The following is an 8,979-nucleotide window of genomic DNA, read 5'->3' on the forward strand; positions in this document are numbered from 1 at the left end:
ACCCTCTGGTCCACACAAATATACCACTCTAGGTAACGTATAGTGAGAAGACTCACCTCGCAATCTCGAAAAGTATCTGTCTCGGAAGAAATGTGATCTAGCCTCCGCCTAATCACACAAAGTAAATACTCTCATAAATATAACTGTACTTAACCCTAAGAGTCAACAAGGTCAATGGTCAAACTTTGAACCGACTCGTCGAGTGCACTAGGGCAACTCGGCGAGTCCACACGTGTCCACCGACTCTTTTAATCCCTCTCTTGGCACGTCGAGTTCTTCCCCTGACTCGACGAGTTCCACCTGGCATGAATCGAGGGGCCACCCCGACTCAACTCGCCGAGTCTCAAGAACAACTCGGCGAGTTCCACTTGAACTCAGCCCCCCTGACTCTCCCTGACTCACTGAGTTATACCCCAAATCAGCAAGTCCACTCATTGAGTGATTAACGAGCAATCTTCATACTACTCGCCTAGTCTGGTCTTCGGACTCGGCGAGTTCATGCCATGCACAAACTCTATACAGCTCCTGAGGTCAGATTTGTTCTATACAATCATAGATCTGGCCTCCCTAAGCATGATAATCACGTAAAGTTTGGACCTTGACACACATATAACATAGAAATGGTCCAAAATGGTGTTTTAGCCCCAAAAATGACATTCTAAGCTCATGACTTCCAAAATGGCTCGTAAAGCTCCAAGGGTTAAGGTCTTTGGACCTCTTTGAGTCTAGATCCAAAGCACATACTGGAAAAGGGGACTAAATACTCTACATACTCTTCTTCTAAAGGGTTTAAAAACCCTAACTCAATGAATCCACACCCAACACTGGAGAAGGTCCGAAGGAATACCTTAACATGAAGCCTTTGATCTCTGAAGACACTAGATTTGCACTTCCTTCAGCCTTCTTTTGCCTTGGACACCTTCTCCTTCAAATTCACCAACAAATGATCAACAATGGACTCTCTTCTCCTTACAAGCGATCTAGGACTCTCTCTGGGGTGTGGTAGCCGCAATGGACGACCATAATGGCCTTTAAATAGGTCCCAAACCCTGGAAATTAGGGTTTCATTAAACAACGTGGACTCGCCGAGTCCACCCTTGGACTCGCCGAGTCCAGACACGAACCCGCGTGCACATCCGCGATCCTACTCGGCGAGTTTAGACCCCAACTCGCCGAGTCTCCTCACAACACCCAAAAATAAAAAGAATAAAATAATACCTGGGAATCCGGATGTTACAATTCTCCCCAACTAGAATTAGACTTCTCCCTCGAAGTCTCATTCTGCAAATAACTCCGAATTTTGCTCGCGCATCTCACGCTCCGACTCCCAAGTCAACTCTGACCCTTTTCGATGTTGCCACTGAACTTGCACCAGTGGCACCTCTTTATTCCTCGGATCCTGGATCTTCCGATCCCTGATCGCCACTGGTCTCTCAACATAATTCGGGCTCGCATCCACCCGAATATCTTCTAATGGCACTACTGCTGACTCGTCGGCTATACACTTTCGCAGCTGCGACACATGGAATGTGTCATGAATCTGACCCAACTCTGCTGGCAACTCCAAACGATAGGCTACCCTGCCTACCCTCGCGATCACCCTGAAAGGACCACTATATCGGGGCCCCAACTTGCCCCTCTTCCTGAATCGGATCACTCCTTTCCAAGGAGAGACCTTTAGGAGCACGAAGTCGTCGACCTGAAACTCAAGCTCGGACCGGCGTCTACCCGCATAACTCTTCTGACGACTCTGAGCGGTCAAAAACCTCTGTTTGACCTGCTGGATCTGCTCTGTCGTCTGAAGCACAATCTCGGTACTACCCATCACACGCTGCCCTACCTCTCCCCAACAAATAGGGGTCCGACACCTCCTCCTATACAACAGCTCAAAGGGCGGCATGCCAATGCTCGAATGATGGCTGTTGTTATAAGAAAACTCCGCCAAGGGAAAATACGTGTCCCAACTCCCTCCAAAATCCAATACACATACCCGAAGCATATCCTCGAGCGTCTGAATCGTCCCCTCACTCTGCCCGTCCGTCTGTGGGTGGTATGCAGTACTGAAATGTAGCCTCGTACCCAACTCCTCGTGAAACTTCTTCCAGAATTTGGAAGTGAAGCGTACATCTCGATCTGAGACAATCGAGATCGGCACTCCATGCCGCGATACCACCTCTCTCACGTACATCTCCGCCAACTTCTCCGTGGAAGAGCACTCTTCATCAACCTGTCCACAATCACCCAAATGGCATCGACGCCCCTCGCAATCCTCGGCAATTTGGTGATGAAGTCTATGGTAATCTGTTCCCATTTCCCACTCGGGAATCTCTAATGGCTGCAGCTTACCATGTGGACGTTGATGCTCGGCCTTAACCCTGCGATAGGTCAAGCATCTCTCTACAAACCATGCGACATCCCTCTTCATACAGGGCCACCAATAATCCTTTTTCAGGTCCAAATACATTTTAGTAGCCCCGGGATGGATCGAGAATCTCGATCGATGGGCCTCTTCCATCAAAATGGTACGCGTGCCGCCCATGGACGGTACCCAAATCCGACCCTGAAATGTCATAAGCCTCCGGCTATCGGTAACGAACTCCGATACCATCCTAACAACTCGCTCTCTCTTCTGGCTCTCGGGCTGCACAGCCTCAGCCTGGGCCCCATAAATAGCATCCAATACTAGGGTCATCACCGTCAATCTCAAACAAACATCTCGCATTGGGGCGCTCTCCACCCTACGGCTCAGTGCATCGGCTACAACATTAGCCTTGCCCGGGTGGTACAGGATCTCACAATCATAATCCTTGACCACGTCCAACCACCTCCTCTGGTGCATATTCAGGTTGGGCTGATCCATCAGATACTTCAAGCTCTTGTGGTCCGTGTATATCGTACACCGAACCCCATACAGATAATGTCGCCAGATCTTGAGAGCGAACACTACCGCTCCCAGCTCCAAATCATGAGTGGGATATCTCGACTCATGAGGCTTAAGCTGCCTCGATGCATATGCTATCACATGCCCCTTCTGCATAAGCACCGCTCCCAATCGGGATATCGATGCATCACAATATACCAAAAAATCCTCCGTCCCTTCCGGAAGGGCTAACACTGGGGCTTCACATAACTTCCTGCGAAGTGTCTCGAACGAGGTCTGCTGCTCCGGACCCAAAGAAAACGCAACACCCTTCCGGGTCAACTTGGTGAGTGGCACGACAATCTTGGAGAAGTCCTTAATAAATCTCCGATAATAGCCGGGCAAACCCAGAAAACTCCTGATCTCGGTGGGGAACCTCGACACCTCCCACCTCATAACCGCCTCAATCTTGGCCGGATCGACCAGTATCCCCTTCTGGTTAATGAGATGCCTCAAAAACTGAACCTCTCACATCAAGAACTCACATTTGGAGAACTTGGCATAAAGCCTCTCCGATCTCAGAACTCTGAGGATCTCCCTCAAATGCTCCTCATGCTGCTCTCTGGATTTCGAATACACCAATATGTCGTTGATGAACACGATCACCGAGCGATCCAACATCGGTCTGCACACCCTGTTCATGAGATCCATGAACACCGCTTGTGTGTTGGTGAGTCCAAAAGGCATCACCACGAACTCATAATGCCCATAACGAGTCCGGAATGCTGTCTTCGGGACATCCTCCTCCTGCACCCTCACCCGATGATACCCAGACCTCAAATCGATCTTGGAGAACCAAGATGCTCCCTGCAACTGATCGAATAGATCATCGATCCTCGGCAATGGGTAACGGTTCTTGACCGTTAGCTTATTCAACTCACGATAATCAATGCACATCCGGTGCGAACCGTCCTTCTTCTTGACAAAAAGAATGGGCGCCCCCCACGGCGAACTACTCAGCCTGATAAACCCCTTCCCCAGCAGCTCCTGAAGCTGCGAGGATAACTCCTGCATCTCTGAAGGCGCAAGGCGATAAGGCGCCTTGGCGATAGGCGCAGCTCCCGGAACCAAATCAATACCGAACTCTACCTACCTCTCCGGAGGCACACCCGCCAACTCCTCTGGAAACACATCCGGAAACTCACGCACTATCGGGACCTTATTCACTGACTCCGGTCCCTCTGAACCAACCCTCGCATCCATCACATATGCCACAAATCCTCTACAGCCCTGCTGTAGACTCTGCCTCGCTCTGGCGGCCAAACAAAATGTTGACCCCGTATGTGTACCCTCGCCGTACACCGTAAGAACTCCCCCACTAGGGTCTCGAATCATCACCAATTGACGCTCGCAGTCTATTACAGCTCCATATCGGCTCAAAAAATCCATACCCACTATCATACACACGTCCCCCATCGCGATCGGGACTAAATCTATCGGAAACTCCACACCGAAGATCTCAAGGACACATCCTCGAATCACATCCGAAGCATACACTGCTCGCTCATCAGCTATGGAAACTCACAGAGGCCGGTCCAACGCCTCTCGACGGGTACTAATATGCTGACTAAATGCTATGGAAACAAACGACCGACTCGCACCCGAGTCAAATAATACCAAAGCAGGCACAGAACTCACAAGAAAAGTACCTACGCATATCATCATATAAGATTAAAACTCAACTCAAATAAAAGATTAAAAGAGAATACATAACAGCCACAACATCAGGCGTCGCGCGGACCTCCTCCGCGGTTAACTGAAATGCTCTCCCACGAGCCTTCGGGGCCTCGACCTTCACCGGCCAAACCTCGGTAGTCCTAGCAGCAGGCACAGATCCCTGCGCTGATCCCTGAAGAAGTTGCGGGCACTTGGCCTTCCGATGGCCGGTTTGGTTGCAATGAAAGCAAATCGAAAATCCCTTGGGGCTATCCCTCGCGATATGCCCCTCCTTCCCACACTTGTAGCATACCCCTGCCCTGCACGACTCCTCGTCGCTCTTACCGCACTTCCCACAAGTGCGGCCCTTCGCGCCCCCAGATCTCGAATCAGCGGACCTAGCCCGCTTGGCTGCCGGCTGAGACTGAGCCGGTCGCCGATCCACCCTCTGTGACTCGGCCTCCACCCTGGCCTGAGTCTCCAACTCAATCTCCCACTTCTGGGCATTTTCCTGAAGCTCAGCAAATTTCCGATATGTCGAGTTCGCCACGAACTCCCGAATATCTCTCCTCAGAACACCCAGATAACGGCTTATGCAAGCCTGCTCAGAAGACACCTGCTCTGGGCAAAACATCGCCCTCTCATGAAACTTCCTGGTGATCACTGCCACAGAACCAGTACCCTGCTTGAGGGTCAAGAACTCCTGGATCCACCGTTCCCTCTCCACCGGGGGAACATACTCATCTCTGAACATAGTGGTGAACCTCTCCCAGGTCACCTCGGAAATCTCAGCCAAAGTGAAGTTCGCCGTCACGAACTTCCACCAATCCTTCGCTCCCAAGCGGAGCTGGTTCAAGGCGAACCAAACCCTCAAGTGCTCTGGACAAGAACACGTATAGAAACATCCCTCGATGTCGGAGATCCACCTCATAGCGACAATCGGGTCCTGCATCCCGTTGAACTCTGGTGGCTTCGTGTTGCTGAACTCCCGGAACAACAACGAGTCAACCCCCTGAGGTCTGGCAGCAGCAACAGCAGCAGAAATCTCCTATGCTAAGGCATCACAAATCAGGCCACTCTAGTCCTAATATGTATACCTAGCCTACTCTAGCATACATAATGTAACATCACATATCTCATAACACATAATGTAAAGGTACTTGTGGGGATTCACCGTTCGGGCGCTGGCTGATCGTACACACGGCTCTGCTCTGTTTGTCTCAAAACTCTTTTTACTCTTTTCAAAAATTTTAATTCATTATCAAAATTTCCTCAAATCCTCAGTTTGAGTTCAGATACGTCCGAAGATGCATCCGAATCCCTCAAACCAAGGCTTTGATACCAACTTGTAACAACGTAAATTTTCAAAACAATTTTTCATTTTCAAAACATTCATTTACTCACAAAATAACATCAAACATATTGTATCAAATGTATTTATCACCAAAAACATCTCCCCATAATCCAAAACATAAACTCCTCAAGTGTGTACGAATCATGTCGACGCCTTCCCGCGCTCATCACTGGTACCTGAAACACATCACACAACAACTGTAAGCATAAATACTTAGTGAGTTCCCCAAAATACCACATACAACACATACGCCACTCGAGGCTATAATACGAACCTCCGGTCGATGTGTCTCAGCTGGACCCCCTAGTCCCGTAGCTCGTTGGACCCTCTGGTCCGGTCATAGTTCGTTGGGCCCTTCGGCCCGGTCTGTATCGTTGGACCCTTCGGTCCGGTCTATAACATCATACAACATACACATAACACATAGCACATAATCTCATACATAGCACATAAGACCCTCTGGTCCACACAAATATACCACTCTAGGTAACGTATAGTGAGAAGACTCACCTCGCGGTCTCGATAAGTGTCTGTCTCTGAAGAAATGTGATCTAGCCTCTGCCTAATCACACAAAGTAAATACTCTCCTAAATACAACTGTACTCAACCCTAAGAGTCAACAAGGTCAATGGTCAAACTTTGACCCGACTCGTCGAGTGAACTAGGGAAACTCGGCGAGTCCACACGTGTCCACCGACTCTCTTAATCCCTCTCTTGGTACGTCGAGTTCTTCCCCTGACTCGACGAGTTCCACCTGGCATGAATCGAGGGGTCACCCCGACTCAACTCGCCGAGTCTCAAGAATAACTCGGCGAGTTCCACTTGAACTCAGTCCCCCTGACTCTCCCTGATTCACTGAGTTATACCCCAACTCAGCAAGTCCACTCACTGAGTGATTAACAGGCAATCTTCATACTACTCGCCGAGTCTATTCTTCGTACTCGGCGAGTTCATTCCATGCACAAACTCTATACAGCTCCTGAGGTCAGATCTGTTCCATACAATCATAGATCTGGCCTCCCCAAGCATGATAATCACGTAAAGTTCGGACCTTGACACACATATAACATATAAATGGTCCAAAATGGTGATTTAGCCCCAAAAATGACATTCTAAGCTCATGACTTCCAAAATGGCTCATAAAGCTCCAAGGGTTAAGGTCTCTGGACCTCTTTGAGTCTAGATCCAAAGCACATACTCGAAAAGGGGACTAAATACTCTACACACTCTTCTTCTAAAGGGTTTAAAAACCCTGACTCTATGAATCCACACCCAACACTGGAGAAGGTCTGAAGGAATATCTTAATATGAAGCCTTTGATCTCTGAAGACACAAGATTTGCACTTCCTTCAACCTTCTTTTGCCTTGGACACCTTCTCCTTCAAATTCACCAACAAATGATCAACAATGGACTCTCTTCTCCTCACAAGCGATCTAGGACTCTCTCTGGGGTGTGGTAGCCACAATTAACGACCATAATGGCCTTTAAGTAGGTCCTAAACCCTGGAAATTAGGGTTTCATTAAACAGCGTGGACTCGCCGGGTCCAGACGCGAACCCACATGCACATCCGCGATCCTACTCGGCGAGTTTAGACCCCAACTCGCCGAGTCTCCTCACAACACCCAAAAATAAAAAGAATAAAATAATACCTGGGAATCCGGATATTACAACAAAAGGCTGATCGAAAAGCCCGAGGCACTTGTTCACCGTAAGACTAAGAAGTTACGACGCAAGATGGTCGACTTAGTGCTAGTCCGATAGAAACATTCAAATGGGCCGAATCTCACTTGGGAAACAGAGGATGACATGATGAGTCGCTATCCACATCTGTTTGCTGATGCATGATTCCGAAACGAAATCATCCTAAGGGGGGGGGGGAGAGAATTGTAACGCCCGGGTTTCAGGACTAAGTATATTTGTCAATGTAATAGTCTAGTTCAACTATTGTAACTCTTTTTGAAGTAATAAAGATGAAATATTTGAGTATTATGTGAATTATGTGTGTTCATGTGCTTATTATTTAATTATAAATGTATAATTAATAAAGAATAAAAGTAAGCATCAAAATTAAAGTGTGAGATAAGCCCGATATCTCTTCATAAAGTTGTAGTGGTCAAAACAAGGATTCCGGGGATATAAAGAATGCCAAAATCCGAGTTATAACGAAGAAGTTATGACCCGTCGAAGTTTCACGACAGAACCGGCACGATACCGGGAAGCGTAAATAGTGAATTTACGATAGAGCGAGATTTAGCCTTAGCACTTTAAACAAAAGTCACAGAATATGTTAAACTAAGAACATCGATAAAAAAAAGCCCAAATCTGACTTCGTATGAAGAAGTTATGATTTTTCGAAGTTTCGGATTAGCACTGTACAACCCGAAATTCGAATATTAGATCGAGCGATTTTTAGCCGACACGACCTAAACGAGAATCGAAGATCTCGTTAAAATTAGCGTAACGAGAAAAAGATGGGCGAAAACGGACGTCGAAGGAAGAAGTTATGATGATTTAACGGACCAATCCTGTCCCGGCCTGTTAATAATATAAAATTTAAAATCGAGTAAAAATTAGCCGACGGAGTCTAAACGAAATTCGTAGAGTACGTTCCCACCTTCGCGTGGATATAAAGAATATCGAAAACGTAGCTCGTATGCGAAAGTTACGAATTTTTAAAGTTGAAGCATGAAATTGCGAAGTCTATTGCTAAATCGATGACGTGGCAGCACCACAACCGTCCGATGATGGTCTCAGAAGTCGCTTCGGATTGCGACACGCCACCCCTCGCATTACGCCCCGCGTCCAAGGCCAAGTACGTCCCGCGTACTTTGGTTCTTATCCGTCCGATGGAGTGTGAGCCAGCTGGTGCGAGGCTGGCATGCATATCCGAGCTACGCCCAGCGTGGCGCTGCTGGACGCCCAACGTAGATCGAAGGCCGAGGCCTATAAAAAGGGACCGAAGGTAGCTTCATTTTTCACCCATTTTTCACTTCTCTCTCTACAAACTTTCTCTCTTTAAGTGTTATAAACCCCCCCAAGCCCAAGAT

Source organism: Lactuca sativa, chromosome 4 (assembly GCF_002870075.4).
Source record: "Lactuca sativa cultivar Salinas chromosome 4, Lsat_Salinas_v11, whole genome shotgun sequence".
NCBI classification, from domain to species: Eukaryota; Viridiplantae; Streptophyta; class Magnoliopsida; order Asterales; family Asteraceae; genus Lactuca; species Lactuca sativa.